Source organism: Eptesicus fuscus, chromosome 12 (assembly GCF_027574615.1).
Source record: "Eptesicus fuscus isolate TK198812 chromosome 12, DD_ASM_mEF_20220401, whole genome shotgun sequence".
In the NCBI taxonomy this organism is placed as follows: domain Eukaryota; kingdom Metazoa; phylum Chordata; class Mammalia; order Chiroptera; family Vespertilionidae; genus Eptesicus; species Eptesicus fuscus.
The window spans coordinates 54,155,146-54,172,626 of NC_072484.1; positions in this window are offsets into that span (position 1 = coordinate 54,155,146).

Genomic DNA, 17,481 nt, shown 5'->3' on the forward strand with positions numbered 1-17,481 from the left:
AAGTTTTCAAGAGGAGCAACTTTGGAGCGAGAAACAGGGGAAATCAGGAGTTTCCTTTGAAAATGTTAAGTTTGAGAAATATATTAGATCTTCTAATGGAGCTATAGTATAGGACAGTGATCGGCAAACTGCGGCTCGTGAGCCACATGTGGCTCTTTGGCCCCTTGAGTGTGGCTTTTCCACAAAATACCACGGCCTGGTCGAGTCTATTTTGAAGAAGTGGCGTTAGAAGAAGTTTAAGTTTAAAAAATTTGGCTCTCAAAAGAAATTTCAGTCGTTGTACTGTTGTTATTTGGCTCTGTTGACTAATGAGTTTGCCGACCACTGGAAGTTGAATATAAGAATTTGAAGTTCAGAGAAGTTCAAACTGGAGATATAAATTTGGGAGTTGCCAGCATTTAGTACTTACAGCCATGTGATGGGGATGTGATTGCCTTAGAGAGTAGAGAAGGGGCCTAACCCTTTGATGACTCCATCGTTTAAGATCAGGAGATAAAAATGAATCAGCAAAGGATACTGGGAGGGAACAGCCCGAGCAGTATGAATTCAAGAAAGAGTGATGCCCTAGAAGCCAAGTGAAGAAAGCATTTTAAGAGAAGGGAGTAACCAACTATCAAATGCCGCTGATAGCACATAAGGAGGCTGAAAATGTGCCATTGGAGTTAGCAATGTGGAGTCCATGGGAAACCTCTCTAACAGAGAGATGAAAATGAGAGGGATGAAGACAAAGAAGAAAGACTAGGAGAGTAGATGGGGAATATAGGCAACTCTTGGAATGAGTGTTGCTGTGAAAAGAACAGCCATGTGGAGTAGCATCTGAAAGAGGGTGGGGACAAGGAAAGTTAAGTTTTATCTTACCATGACATGTTATTGAAGTATGCTTGTTTGCTGCCAGGAATAAGATAGTAGAGAGGAAAGATGATTGAGAGTAAGAGAAAGAAAGAACATTGCTGAGGGGACATGCTATGTGGCTTCGTTCTGAGGACTCACTCTTTTTTTTTTTTTTCCTTTCTAGAAACGTTCACCTTCTCTGTCTTTAAATATTACAACTTCTTGTTCTGGCCAGGTGGCTCAGTTGTTTGGAGCATTGTCCTGTACACTGAAAGATTTTGGGTTTGATTCTTGGTCAAGGGCACATACCTAGATATATATTGTGTCTCTTTGGTCTATTATTCATATCACTAAATCTTTCCTCAAATTTCTATTTCCTTATCTCCCTGTACTGCATTCTGGGTGATTTCCTCAGCTCTACCTTCTGGTTAAATAATTTTCCCAACTATGATTAATTTGTTCTTTGACCCATCTATTGAATTCTAAATATCAATATTTTCCATTTTTACAATTGCTATTCTGTGTTTTTTCAAATATACTTACTCTTACCTTATAAGGTGGTTTTCTTATCTTAGTATTTCTATTCACTTTAAACTTGTTTTATTTTACCACATTCTTGGGTGTCACTATTCCCAGTTATCACATCTAGTGACCCTGCATCATGTTGGGCTTATTCCTCATGGAGTTTGTAATTTTTACTTTTTTTTTTTTTTTTTTTTGCTTATCTTCAGCAAAAGTTGTTTTTCAGTTGAAGCCATGCATCCTCGCTTGTGTCAGAGTCCCTTGGAGAAATTTTCACCTTTTCTTCTATTAAACTCTAGTTTTTAGTCTGACCAAAAGATATTGTTTTTACAACCCCCCTTTCAAAGGCTCGGTGTCCCAGATTGAAGGCCTCAGTCCCAGCCCTCAATACCATGCCTGTCACGGTGTAAGCATTGAAACTCCCAGCACCCTGTACCTACAACCTGTACCCGTTTATTACCAACCCCTATGTCATCTCAGCACCAGCTGTAGCTCTCTCCTCTAGGTTTGAGCTCCCTTTTTGTTTTTCAAACCAAAGATGTTCCCTTTCCTTCCAGTTTAGGTATATATATTAAAGTATTTTCTATAAACTTTTTTAATGCAACATTTTTATGTATCTGCAGCAGGAGAATATGCCTGCATAATGTCAATCTATCAAATATGGTAAACTCGGAAGGTCAGCATAAATACCGGTTCCAGAACACTTTGACTAAACTCAAAATCGAAGTTGGCCTCCAAATTTTTCTCAACCCAGGAAGCAAATACCAGTTTGGCATGGGAAATGAGCGGAAGTGGTATGTGCCATTTCCAGAAGTGCCTACAGCAATCTTTCCCCGTGCAATGTATCGTTTCTTTTCACCTCTGTAGGCTTGAGGGAGATGAGCATGAAGACCTAGGAGGCCTTGTGTTGATGGTGGATCCCAATGTGATAGAGCCCAAGCATGGAAGGGCCTGCTTACCATCTCTGCTTGGAAAACAGCTGCCCTCTGCTCCGAAATACTCATTTTTGATATGAGCAGATGTGAAGCTCTAATTGTGTTAAGCTACTAAGTTGTAGGTATTTGAAAAAAAAAAAAAAAGGAAGAAAAGAAACTCTCAAATAAAGGAAAAGAACAGAGATGTGGAATGACAACAAATTCAGTTTGAAAGTACAATAAAAGTCAACTTTGAAAAATTGGTTTTCTACAGCTATTCCACATCAGTGGTGTTTACATAAGAGTAGTTTCCTCCACAGTCCTTAGCAACTCATGAATCACAGTTCTTATCCGCATTCAGAGACAGCTTTGGGGACAAGTAAATGAGCATGTGATGGGAGTGAACGAACCTGAACTCTCCTCTCAGCTCTCTGGCCAACTCCCACAGTCCCACATGCTCATGGTTCAACCTTTATCTCGCCATGAGAGCTTCTGGGAACAAGGTGAATATCTTTCCCAGGTGTGAGGAGGCTATCGTACTATCTTCACTTCACTCCAATGCGCAGATATTACCAGAACCTCCATCATTCTTAGGCACATCTGACATTAAATATATGACAAACCTGAGCAGTCAGTGTTGTGTGACTATGGTGGAGAGGTATCCACATGGCAGCCAGAAGACTGAGTTCGAGATCCAATAGAGAAACAACTCTGAAGCTTGAGCAGAGCATATAATTCTCCCTCTGACTGTTTTTTTCATCTGTGAAACTGACATAAAGAGGATTGTGGTCCACTTACCTCACAGAGCTTGTGAAGGGCAAAATGAGATCACAGGCTTAAATAAGATGCAAGGTATTGTATTTATTTCTAGATCTGGCAGAAACACAAAAATAACTGACTTCCTAGCATCGAGGAAGTTGCCTGAGTACTGTTTCATATGGACTTTTATCCCAAGGATTTTGAAGAGCCCTCAAACAGTTCCTGACTTTGCCTAAATGAGCCTGCCATGGCCCATTTCTCCAGCCAACGAGAAGCTAATATAAATCTGAGGCCCTGCTTTAAACAGTTACAAATTCCTATAGTCAACTTGATTAATCCATCACTACATTGGATTGGAATATTTCAATAGTTACTACGTTAATAAGTCTTCTGCAAAGTATTTCCTGTTCTTATTTAATGTCCAGGAAATAACATACACTTATTTGAGGGTGTTTTCCATATAAAAATGGCACATCCTTTCCCTGAATCATCTTGTTGCTGTTACATGTCATTCTTCTCTATCATGTTCTTTGCCTCTACTTTAACACAATGTCCTCAAACCCTAAAAATGTTTAGCTCACCAACGTCATTGAGAGGCCAGATTTGCAAGGATGCTTGCAAGGGAATACAGGAAGTTCAAATTTGGCTGTGGTATGAAGTGCATTTATAGGAACACCAGTTCATGGTCATATTCATACAGCTGCTTGATGTATTAACTTGCATTCAGGAGTCCAAAATTTCACATGTAGCTGCTTCCTGTTTCCATTTTTGAAGGAACGAGTCAGGTCCCTCTGCAACTGCACAACAGCTGGAGGTAGTGGAGCTGCCTAGTGAACTCTGTGTTATTTGAAGATTGGGAACAGGACATTTCTTCACCCTGTGCTTCTACAAGGCTCAGACAAGTAGACAAGAAGGCGGATGAGCTTTGCATATGGAAGAGTTTTCCTCTGTGGTTTGAAGTCCTACACAGGATAATTAGGACACTGAATTTGGGGTTGATTCACACAGAGCCTATCTTAGTAAAAAATATTTCATAATAGTCATGATCTAGAGCTGTATGCTGCTTTCTATGGGGATTTTGAAAGGGCATAGTTTGATGCCTAAACTTGGTGCTATACCATGTTGCTTAAGTGTAAGAAGAATAACAAAGTCCAAGAAAGCTGAAAGGGGGAGGCAGCGAGAGAGAGATAGAGAAAGGTCAGCATGTCTCAGAACTAATTGAGGCTACAAGTCTTGACCTTGACCTGCTTGACTTGAAAGTCAGAATCATACACGTCAATGAAATGGCTATGTGTGGCTTGGATGCAGTTGGACCAATATTCAGCTTTGTTTTTAAAGGCAGATGCTATACAGACACCGAAGCCAGATCATCGGGGTTTAAGTCAGGATTCAATCCCTAACCTGCAGAATGATCTTAAGCAGGCTATTTAAGCTCAGTCTCCTCATCTGTAAATGAGCATCATAAGTATGCTTACTTCATAGAGAGGAGTAAGCAAGTTAATGCATATAAAGTGCTTAGAATAGGTGGCCGACACACACGGAACTATGTTTATATGTTTATGCAATTATGATTATCATCCCTTATCAGGAACTTGGCCAATGAGCTCTGCCATTTCTCCATTTTAAAGGTGTCTCTTGCATGCAGATATGCAGACAATGGGGTGGTGAGGGCCTCAAGGATGGGAGTGGGCTGGAAGAGGTTAATGGGGGGGAAAAGGAGGACCTATCTAATACTTTCAACAATAAAGATTTTTAAAAAGTGTCTCTTGATGGTGACAAAACTGGTGAATCCAAGACAAGCAGACAGAGAAGAAGGGAGGAAGCAAGACACAGAGTGGTGATGGGAGATCAGGGGAGGAGGGAAGTCTCAGGCTGGGTGAGGAGGTTCAGCTGATTTAGTTCAGCTTGACATTTACTTACCAGGCATGTGCTAGACAAGGGAGGTTCAAAGATGAATTGGATCTGATACCAGGCTCAGCTACAGTGATTGACTTGAATACCAAATCAGCCAGCCAGACTCGTTCCTCCCTTCCATGCTCATTCCTACCTCTAGCCCTTTTCAAAGCTGGTGCTTTTTTCATCTCCCACCATCCAGACCTTACCTGTCCTTCAAGGACAATCCCCAGATCCCCTGTCTCATGAAGTTCACCACAGTCACTCTGCCCGAATTTCTTCGTTTTCGGGGCTGCCGCAGCAACTGCAATCACTTGATATGAACTGAAGGAGGATGACAGGTCATTAAAGAACAGACACAAGACAGGGTGCAAAGGAAAAGCCCGGGCTCAGGGTTCAAACACCAGCTCTGCCACTACACAGTCTTGAGAAGTTACTCATCTTCTTTGAGCCTCTGTTGTCCCTCCTCAGACTGGGGGTGTTACTACACACCTCCTTCCAGGGACAGCTGTGAGGATTAAGTGCCTCGTTCATACTGAGTGTCCCCTTAACGGTAGCTTTTCTCAGAATCAGACATTTAATGGATCTCATTTTGTTTCTTGATTTACTTTGCCACAACTTTCCAGTATGAAATCATGTGGGAGGCAGAAGAGTATAGACGTTCAAGCAGGTGCTTTGAGTTAATTTGTTTTCTTGCTGTGTGGCCCTGGGAAAGGGATGTAACCTCTTTCTGAGTTCATTTCTTCATCTGCTAGTATAAAACTGGGATAACAGGGGCTCAGCTCACTGAAGTTTTGTGCGAATTAAGTGAGATCATGTATGCAGGCACTTAGCATGGGCTTGGCACACTGTAAGTGTGCAGTAAATATTGGCAGTTGTGCTATTATTATTTTCACTGTCATTGTTATTATGGCTGAGCAAGGAGCAGAGGACAACCAATACCACTAAATGGAGATATAGTTTGAGAAACCTTCCTGTGCTCAGGAAAAATCCTCATTTCCCTTTCATTTCTTATATTGTCCAATGGGCAGTTGGAATTGTCTGCTCGATGCTCCAAACCTGTGCCTTGGGGCAATTTACTTACTCAGGGTGCTGAATGTGTTTGATCTCCCTGCTCTTGACTTGTAGAACATCAAGAGGAAAACACTGTGGGACGTGCATGTAGTGATATCATGGCTTCCTTCTAGATCTAACGGATCAGGAAAGATAATACCATGGTTAATGCAGGCTTGTCTGTAGTTGTCTGAATGGAGGGTCCTAGGCTATAAAACCAACAACATTTACCCATTGCCTTTGAAGAAAAGTCACTGTTACACATAAAGCAGGAAGAAGCTTTGGAATGATTTTGTCACTATGATCAGCTTATTAATTTAACATGGTCTAATCCTTCCCCGGACTGTTTACTCAGGCACATGAAGTGCTTGGTTAGCCCTCACTAGCACTGTCATCTCCAGCGGGGCACCGTGTTCTTTATGGGCTGTTCTTATATAGAATGTGAAGGATACATGATCACCTTGTGCAGAGGACAGAAAGAACATCCTGGTGCCGGTTGCAGCAGCTTTCCCCATGTTTTCTTTTCCAGCAAATACCAAATCCTTCCATCTTTCATCAGCTTGTGTGTGGGGAGGTATGAACAAAATGTTCTGACATGAGTTGGTTTCAAAATTTCTACCAGGGAAGCAACTTGAGGGATTTAGCAAAGAAGCTGTGGGTGTGTTATTCGGGTCATGCTTAAAGAACTTGGAAGACAGAGTCAGAAAATGGGGGTTGCGGGGGCGGGGGGGTACAGCAGAGATAACTTGGCAGTAAAACAAAAGCAAACGCACAATGACAGCACAACCTGAAAGGGGAATTGAGAAGGCTAGTGGAGAAAGGGGGCATCAAATTGACAACTTGGCCAGAAATCTGGACACTGTAAGAGACAATTTAGTGCCAGGTCATGCCCTGGGCAGGATTTATTGCTGCCTTCCTTGTTAACTCGCCTCTTGCTTAAAGTCAAAACTGTCATAGACTCTGGGGGGGGGGGTTTCATCTTCGTCATTGGTATGATCTGCCTCAAAACACACACCCGGACAGAAGTCTCTCCCAAGTGAGGAGAATGACCCCCTCTTCCATCAGCGTGAAGAAAGCAGGGAATTTAGGGGTGCTTAAGTCGATTTTTAAAAGGAGGTTCCCAGTGAGGCTTGTGCTCTGAAAGATGAGCAAGGCAGGGGGGTAGGGGTGGCACTGGCCTCTGTGGTGAGGCGGCAGGGACACAGGTGGGGATGACCAATGGACACTGGCCGTAGAAAGCAGAGGAGGGCGCCGGAGCAACCCGCAGAGCAGAGCAGCTCACCAGCCATCGCCACTTGTCAGGGCTTGCGGTTGCAAACGGAGTGGCAAGAGCATTCTGCTCTCTTCTCCCACCCCAAAAATTAGAGTAAACTTCCAGATGAAGCCACGTTTTGCCAGTTCCAGGTGAGGAGGAAAGATTTCCCCTGAACCACAGATAATGTTACAAATGAGGTGCGTTAAGAATCCTTGGGTGCAGAACCCGAGGAGGCGCGCCTCTCCCTTTCGTGCCGGAGAAGGCGGGCGCCCAGGAATGCGGCAGAAAGGCGGAGAGGCGAGGTCTCCATCCTCTTCTCCGGCGGGGAGGAGGCCGCAATTTATAAAGCGAAATTAAAAACGCACCACGTGTCGGCCCCGGAGGCTAACGATGTTTATACAGACACACCACGCCTATGGAACCGTCCCAACATTCCGCGCTCCGCGCAGAGGAGAGGAGGTGGGGGCGCGGCCGGCTGCCCCTCCCCCGCCGCCTTCCTGCGCCGCAACCTGGACTTGACCCCCGCGAGCCTGGCGCGGCGCGGCCCGGGCCGCCCCTCTGGAGCCGGGCGCGGAGCCGGGCCGCCCCAGCCGGCGTCGCCGCGCGCGCCTGCAGACGCCCGGCCGCGCCCCGCCGCGCGCGCTCGCAGAGCCCAAACGCCGCAAAGTGGCCGTAGCCGGGTCCACTTCCGCGTGGAAATATTCAAATGCCGGCGTCTTTTATTTGATATTACGGGGGAGAGGGGAGCAGGACGAGGGTTTTTGCCTTAAAGTCAGCTGTAAAAAGAAGGCAAAAGTAAGGGCTGAGGGCAGGGAAGTGGCGGTGTGCAAGCCTCAGATCCCAGGCGACGCCGGGGACCCCGGGGCTCCCAGCTGGGTGATGCTGGACCAGGCGCCCTAGCGTTCTGGGCCTCAGCTGTCAAACCGGGACACGGGGCTAGGGCGTCTCTAAGGGCCCTTCCCAGCCCTGACTTTCTCTGATTCTTAACCTGACTTAACTCGTGTGGATCAGGACTCCTGGCAAAAGGAAAAACTACTCCACAACTAGGATTTAGCAATGAATCCAGCTCTAGAAAGACACACACACACACACACAGTTTCAAATAACCACAAACACTAGAACCCAGTGCATTTTAACTCTGTTTCTCTTTAGAGGTTATTTATTCCTTTAGTTACAAAGGTAACTGATTAGAGTTAGTGGTGAAAAAAAAAATGTGCTTGGGTCATTTGTCTTAAGGAGGAAACATAAATCCATAAATCCTCTGGTCTCTAAGAAATAAAACCCTCTTCATTTCCCAAGTAGGCAGATCTTCCAAACAAGTCTTCTTTCTAAATCTCTGTTCTTAGCCACCTAAAATCTGAGGCCTTGTTGCCCTGAGATCCATGTGATCTTTACATAAAAGGGAGAAAAGACCGCCCCATTCTGCTGTTCAGCCTGAGAAAACTGTGACGAGGAAAAAATTTAGATTTTATTTTGAGTGGGTTTTTAACCTGAAACAAAATGATTTCTCATCTCCTAAAAATGTGTGTAAATTTATAAACTAGATGTTATACAAATGTACTATATGATTTTGAAAATATCCCTGGTTGGCAAAAGGGACATAAGACCTTCTAGTTGCACCTTAGACTATATGACATGTGGATGACTCAGAGGCTGGTCAATCTTACCCTCCATCACCCAAAACTGTAACATCAGCAATAATGGTTATGTTTCTGACATTTGTGGTTTCAAAAGTAATGAGTGTTACGGTGATTGATTCAAATTCTAGTTGTTACCAAAACAAGGTAACAAATGGTTCAGGGATCACGAAGTATTGGAGGTTCCAAAGCTCATTCCAATTAAGAGACTCTGAGCAGTCTTCCAAAATGCCCCCATGAAATTGTCTGCCTAGTCCAGGTCTCCTCCTCTCCTCCCTCCTGCCCCCCCCCCCCTAAATGCTCCCCCTCCAATCAGCCATCCCATGCTGGCCGGGGACTGGCAGAAGACACAGCAGCTCCCGCCTCACTCCTCCCCCAGCTTCCCAGGAACAATCCTTGCAGTGGAGTGAGGTTGTTGTGCTGACCTTGTGAGTGAGTGACCCACAGAAAAGGACACAGTGTGCGGACACTGGAGTTCTGACCTCATTTGCCCATGTTCCTATCAATGAGGCGGCCAGGGGGAGGGGAGAGAGGAAGCGGGGAAGGTTGATCATGAGAACACGCAGGACAAGGGATTGCAGCTGCTCTGGTGACAAAGAATAATTAGGAGTTGTATTTCCTTAAAGAAATTGTTTTAAATCGAAGGTGGCCCTGGTGTTCACAACACTAACCAATCTCTCTTCTTCCTTCCGTCCCCATGTTCCCAGCCTCCTCTCTTCTTAGAAAGCTTCTGCCACGTGGTCAGTCAGGACAGTGTTCAGGGCCAAACCCGGGACGTGAATCTCACTTCGGTTTAACCTCTGTGGGCCACAGATTGTCACCTACAAATGGGAACGATACTAGTTCTAGCTCATAAGAGTACTAGAGATTTAAATAAGAGAATATATGACCAGACAGGTGCCTACCTCTGCATGCAACTTTGCAATGTTTCCTTCCACGGCTGTTTTATTCAGATCTCCTCTCCTAGCTGGAGGGCTGCCTGCTTTACTGACTGCTGCTTCGTGTGATCCTGAACAAGGATCTCACCTTGTCTTGTTGGGGAAGCAGGGGCGTGTTACCAGATTTGCATTTGAAGAGACGTCATGCAGAAATCTATGGAAGTGTAGAATACTCAGAAAAATACCCTAATTGGGAAAGCTGCCATTTATTGAATGCACCTCAATAAACACCAGTTCATACATTATTCCACTGAAGCTTTACAATGGCCCCAAGGCAAGAATTTTTACTCCATTTTATTGGAAGGAAATGAAGACAAAAGAGGTTAATAACTTTTCCCTGGCTGCTCTAGTGTTGGAACACAATCATAAATAACACTGAATAGCTGTTACGTGCAAGGCATTAAATGCATGTCTTCATTCGTTAAATGCTCATACCAACCCTGTGAGGTGGATCCCATGATCTCCCCATTTTACAGCTGAGGAACCGAGGCAGGCAGGATAAACTGCTTGCCCAAAGTCCCACAAGCATGCAGTGAAGTGACAGAGCTGCAGTTTGAGTGCAGGCTGGCTGGCTGCCAGCCCACCAACCCAACCGCAGCACGTGCTGCCTCTGCTTGTCTGCCCGCTGCGATGGGAGAGTCCTGGCCGCACAGACCCCCGTTGCCAATGGCTGCAGTCACCATCCAGAATGTCCTTGAAACTGCAGATCTATTAAGAGTCAGCCCAACGAGAAACACAAAGCTGCCATTTATCATTTCTCTGTACTTGAATTTTCAAGACAAGAATGAATGTTGATTTATCTTTGTTCTGTTTTTTTGCTGTGTTTTCCAGGAGTCATAATATAACTTCTATGTCCTGAGAAAGGATGACCTTTTCCTGCCGTTTTCAAGGCCCTTCCCTCCCCCCCTGGATATTTAAGAATAGGTGACCCTCAAAACTTTCCACGGAGCCTGAGCTGGCTCGGAAGTGGAAGCTATACAGAGCCCCTGTGTCGAGCCCACAATGAATCTTCCACAAGCTAAGGAAGAAGTTCCAGGGACCAGACGGGCTAGGGGAGACTCGACAAGAAGGGTTCCTCCTGAGCAGACAGAATATGGCGCCAACCCCGGGAGCCAGGCTCGGCCTCAGCCCCAGCCCCTCACTAGGCCTGCTGCACCTTGACCTTCAGCTCTCTAAAGTGCGCAGAAAAACATTGCCAACTGAGGCTTCCTGTTGTTCTTTTGCAAAGTGAGACATTTTCATGTTTTTTTCCCTTTTCTCCAAACAGGCTGTATTTAAACAAAGTTATTTAAAGCATTTCAAGGAAAAGTTTAACTCTTTCACCCTTCTAAAGATATTCTTCTAGAATTGAAATACACAAACATTTGGTAACAATTTGATAAGGTAAAATGAATTTCCTTTGGAATTGGGAATGCAATAAGATGGTCAACAAGTGTGATTTCCTGTCTTTTCATTTTATTGTGTTGTGAAGTTGGGAAGCCCTTGGTTCACACATGCAGCCACTCTCGGAACCCACAGAAACACCACTGAGCAAGGATGACATGAACCTGTGAGAGCTGTCCCTGTCCACATATACTCCCTATATAAGGAGCTCATGACCTGCCCTTAGAGCTGAATCTACTTCAACTAACTGACAGTGAGATTACTTAGAGCTAGGCTAGCTGGACATAGAAGAGGTGAATTAATCATAGTAGTTAACTCTAATATGTGTCGGATGAGTACTTTCCATGCACTAACTCATCTTCATAGCAACCCTAAAAAGTCGGTACTATTATTATCCCCATTGTACAGATGACAAAACAAAAGCACAGAGAGGTCAAGTAACTTGCCCAAAGTCACACAGGTATAACAGTGACGGAACTAGTATTTGACTTCAGGCATTCAGTCCTTGTCCTTCACCACTACCAAATACCATGTTCCCAGTTTAATTCATATCTCAGTGGCAGTGAAACACAACACGGGCAGCTTAGACGAGTGGGGAAGAGAAAGGCTCTGCTGCCAGGCTGCCAGGTCCCATGGTGACTCTGCACTTGTTAAATGTGCCATCTTGGCTCGGTTTCTTATCTTCCTGTGTGTAGCCACTGTCAGATGGGGAGGCTGAGAGGACCTACCCATTGGGCTGTGTAGGAAGCAAATGGCGTGAAGCATGAGACTGCTCTTGGGAAGGCTGGCCCTTTCTGAAACCCTGGGGTCCACGTGTGTTTGGAATTCAGAATTTTTCAAATTTTAGAAGAGTAGTGCGTACCTTGAATTATATAAAGAACTCCTCCAGCGAGATCCAGGTGTCTTGGGCAGCATTCTGAAGGCAAACGCATTGATCAGTCTATAGCAATCATGGTGACTCCCTAAGTGAGCAAATGAAGATGATAATAGCCTCATATGAGTTCAGGTTTGAGCATCAATGAGTTTTGTGAAAAACAAAACAAACAAACAAAAAAAAAATAAACAATGTTAAGTGTTCAGGGCTTTTGGGTTTCAGACATGGAGAAGAATTGAGGGTGTACCTCCAGTGAGGTCCAACGCAGCCCAATTTCAGTGGAGGGCATGGAACCAGTAAGTGAAGGGAATCAAAAGGCACAAACTTATAGCTATAAAATAAATAAGTGTAAATTTTAAAAGTTCTCATCACGAGAAAAAAATTCTGTAACTATGTGTGGTGACAGATGTTAGCTAGACTTGTTGTGGTGATCATTTTACAATATATACACATATCAAATCCAAAGGAGAGCGGCAGGTCAGACCTGGGGGGCGACCACGAGGGAAACAGACACCAGGGGCCCAGGGAGGGAGAGTCTTGTCATCGTGATGGTAGAAACGAGTTCCAAAAGCCACAGTGAAAGGCAACAGTGTCTGCTCAGCCGACGAATGGCAGGGATGAGGTGGGGGAACAGCAGTGGTCCTGCTGCACCATCCCTTGTCATCCGGAGCAAATGAACGCTTATTTTGGAATTAATGGCAAAGGCACCTGCTGAGAAGTGGAAGGGGAGCACAGCTTCCTTCCCCGGCAAAGGGCTCTTGTTTCCACCCCTCTGAAAACCAGAGGGATGTGGTGAGACTTTTCATGTGTGTGTTACTGCTCACCTCTGTGAAGCACTTGCTGAATCCCAGGCATCAGCTTGTGCTGAAGGTGCAGCATTTAATGCCCAAATAAACCCGAGAAACAGGTATTGCCATTTTTATGGGGTGCAGGCTGTTCTGTAGGTTCTTTTGCCCGAGCTCTCGCAGCTAGTAGGGAGAGAACCGCGTCTCCAGCCACGTCTCCTAACTGGGAGCTGGAGCTGGTAGGAACCACTGCGCTTTACCAGAATGATGGCCAATGCCGCGGGGCTCACAGATGCAAAGAAGTGGCAGTAGGTGGGAGTGAGAGCAGCCGTGAGTAACTCATTTTCTCCTATTACTGTAATTCAGCTCTTAAAAGATCAGCCTTCCCTTCTGGTGAAGGGGGGGGCGGGGGGGTGAGAACCAATGCACACACTGATTTTCAGCTCAGAAACATCATGCCCGACAGCTAAAATAGACCTTTTTGAATTGGAGAGTGAGGCAAACAGAAGCCTTGGTTATTATAGTTAATTCAATTTAATTAAAGCCATAAAAGCAAACCACAGTTTTGCAGTGGGTGCTGACCATTCTGATTGCTTGGAGGACTCGGAGGAGTCCTGCTCTTAACTGATGGGCAGAGACCCAAGTTGCCACCATTACTCAGCCTCTGTTATGGGGCCTCTTTACCTTGACTCGGCCAGTCATTCTTTTGTACACTGTTTCTCTTCTGTGGTCTTTAGTTTGGAAGGCGATTTGTTGGGGTTTTTTTTTCCTAGTTATAGTAAGAATTTCACTTTTATTCCCTTCCCTTAAGAAGCCCAAAAAGCTGGGTGAAATTTTCCACTTCCTTTTCCTTTTCTGTTTCCTCTTCATCTCTGATATCCTGCCTCTCTGCTTCCCCACTCTCTTCCTGTTCCCCTTCTTGTCAGCCACCTTCGGCTGGCGCCAAACCTCCATCTCCATGGAAGGCAGTGGCCTCGTGGGCAAGGCCGAGCCAGGCCCCTGGGGCACCCTGTGAGGATGACATGGGACGTTGGTCAGCACTTCATCTCTGCCGGGCCCTGGTCTCGGTGCTGGGTGTGCAAAGACAGTACCTGCCCCCAGCTGCTCACAGTCCTGATGGGAGAGGCACACAGGAAAGCAGGCATGGCTGCACGGTGTGATACAGGTCACGACAGATGTACCACATGGAATTACAAGGACACTGGAACAGGAGGGACACTAACCCTGGACGAGGGCATAGCTTAGAAAGAGGCCTTTTTAAGCAGGGGTGTGGGGCCCAGGGGAGGAGGCCCAGAGGAGAGGGGGCCTATGAGCTTGCAGAGAGCTGCTGCTTACAGCCCTCTAGCCCTGTCCCCACCTCTGCCCAGCTTATCATCATCTTCCTTTTTTATCCACTTGTATGTGGAATCTAGTGAATAAAGTAAACTAACAAAGTGGATACAGACTCATGGATACAGAGAACAGACTGACAGCTGTCAGAGGGCAGGGGTTTGGGGGCTGGGTGAGAAAGGTGAAGGGATTATCATCTATCTTTCCAGCATATGGGATTTTTCTTTCTTGCCTCAGCCTTTGCTCATGCTTGTCTGGAGCATTCTTCCTGCCCTCCCCTCCCCTCTTCTGGCTTATTCCAACTCACCCTTTAGGTCTCCAATTAAATGGCCCTTCCTCTGGCAGGCATCCCTAGCCAGCCAGCCCACATGCACTTGGGTGCCTAACACTTATCACACTCCATTGTTATCCCCTGTTTGTCTGTAGTCCCTCCTGGCCCAAATGCTCCGTGGAAGCGGAAATAGTATCTATGTTGTCTCTCCAGGCCAGAAACAGTGTCAGCACACAGTAGGTGCTTTATAGAGGGTTGTTGGATGCTCTCAATATGGCTGGGAAAGAGGATAGTGGGGAACAGTGGTGTAAAATGAAAGCAGAGGGATAAGCAGGAGCAGATCATGAAGATCTTCAAATGCCACCCTAAAAGGAGTAAAAACAGAGGTGGAGACTGGGAGAGAAGGTGAAAAGAGAATGTACATCAGAGAGAATCCTGATGTACATTCAGGAGAGTTGTTGCGCGCAGGCTAAACATTCTCAAGTCGCTCACAGGAATCAGAGCCAGAGTTAGCTGGTCCCAATTTGGATGAAGATCCTTGAAGAAGGAGAGAGAAAACCCTTGCAAGCCAGAGCCACCTTGAATGCTCTTGAAATGGCAAGATAACAGAGTCAAATGGAGGTGGCTCCGACTTCGTGTCAGCAATTTCTCCATCAGTGTATGGTAGTGTTTGTTCATATTCTGAAACAAAGGAGAAACATCTGCAGACATGAAGAGACACCCAAGTAACAGAGGCCCAGGCTGTCTCACGGTTGTCTCAGGAGGACATTCCTAGCACTTTCACTCCCGGCAGCTGGGACTGCCACCTCTGTTGGGGGCTCCTTCAGGGGCTGCGGCCCATGTTGCCTGCGTACAGGTTGCGTCTGGGAATTTGCAACCCCACAGGGCGGCCCTTAGCCGGATGCAGGAGAGTGAACACTCCATCCTGACCCCTGAGCAGGCCGCACGGATGGATGTGCACCCCGCCCTGTCCTCCGAGCTCCCTGCAGTCCTGGGAGCACTCATACGAAAGTCACCTGCTCCAGGGTTCTGGTCTCCAGGCTCCATCTGGGGAGCCTGGCCTTCAGCAGACACTATTCTTACAGCTCACAACAAAACTAGCATTCTGCTGGGAGGGGTAATGTCCTGCGTACTTCAACTCAACTGTTCACACACCCAGCATTGCCATCAAAACAGTAGCCTTGAGGTAAGGGCTTAAGCAAAGAACAGTTTCAAACCCACAGAGGGGATTTTTAACTAAAAGGAGACATTTCATTTTTCACATCCATAAAGGAGCCCACTCCCAACCCCGTGAATTCGTATCCTGGTGCTTGCAAGCATTTGCCATCCCGTGTCATTCGGTGGCCTTGAATCGCCTCCCCCCACACCCAGCCCCGGGAATCACCAATCGCCTGGCCGGGTCAGAGAAAGGACAGTGCGGGAGACCATCCCAGGTCTCCTAAGAACGTTGCCGTCTTCCAGTGTGTGCCTGGAGTGAGGAAACTGTTTTTGAGGAGTGTCTACTTATATTCAAAAAAAGATAAAGTTGTGAAAGGCCAGTAATTCTGATTTTCTATGTCATGTATTTATCAAAGGAAAATGTTTTAAACGTTTATAGGCAGAGAGGAGAAACCTTAAACTTCTAGGTCAGCTTTTGGAAGTTTAAAATGCTACAAACATACAAAATTATTTACATGTTCTCCTGGCTGGGCTTTACCTCAGGCTTAAGTCTCAGTATTTTACATCAAGACACCGCCACCTTAAAAGAAACAAAGAAAGGTCAATTAAAAAGTTGAAAACAAGGGCTTTAAATAAGTGTGTGTGTGTGTGTGTGTGTGTGTGTGTGTGTGTGTGTGTACACTTTGCATTGTTATCCCTTGAATGAGAAACAGATAGATTTCTGAGTGGTTTATTTAAACCCTTAAGTTTGGCTTCAACACATAAACATTAAAACTGTTTGTTTTTTTTTTAAATATATTTTATTGATTTTTTACAGAGAGGAAGAGAGAGGGATAGAGAGCTAGAAACATCGATGAGAGAGAAACATCGATCAGCTGCCTCTTGCACACCCCCTACTGGGGATGTGCCCGCAACCAAGGTACATCCCTTGACCGGAATCGAACCTGGGCCCTTTCAGTCCACAGGCCGACGCTCTATCCACTGAGCCAAACCGGTTTCGGCTAAAACTGTTTTTGAGGCCCTAGCCAGTTTGGCTCAGTGGCTAGAGCATCAGCCTGCGCATTAAAGAGTCCTGGGTTCAATTCTGATCAAGGGCACGTACCTCGATTGCAGGCTCCTCTCCGGGCCCTGGTCAGGGCTCGTGAAGGAGGCAACCAATCGATGTGTTTCTCTTACATCGATATTTCTCTCTGTCTTTCCCTCTCTCTTCCACTCTCTAAAAATCAATGGAAAAATATCCTCGGGGGAGGATCATTTTAAAAAACTGGTTTTGAGTAGCTATAATTTTTTCCCGATCAGGCATCAAATTCAAGAAAATTAGAAACAGTTTTTAAAGAGCATGATGCTATTCTAGATGGCAAAGCTAAGGCCCACTCTGTGCCCAGTCTCTCCCTGAACCTGAAGCCCAGACAGAAAGGTCCAGTCTAACCTCTGTGTGTCCATTTCCCTGGCTAACAAGTAACGCTGATTTATTGATGCCATCTTCATGCTGGGCAGTGGACTCGGTGCTTTAGGCTCACTTCCCCTCACAGGAAAGTCCGTATAATTAACCCCTTTGTTGCCTGTACCTTGGAACTCAGCTGAGCACACTTTTCCCATTCATGTGTAATGCTGCTTCTTTCCTTCCATTAACCCTGTCTCAAGCCTCAGCCCTTCCCCTTGTTATCCTTAAATATCTGTTCACACCCAATCATTCATGAACTTAGAAACTTTACTGGAGACTTGAGGGGTCAAGAGGAAGAGGGGGTGTGATGCATACTGCTCAGCCTCCCACCTTCCCATGGCCCTCCTAGCTGGCATCCATGTCTTGGGGTGTCAGCATTATCCCCAAACAGGCCATAATAGCATTCCTACAGAGCACAATGCTCTCCCCAGGCAT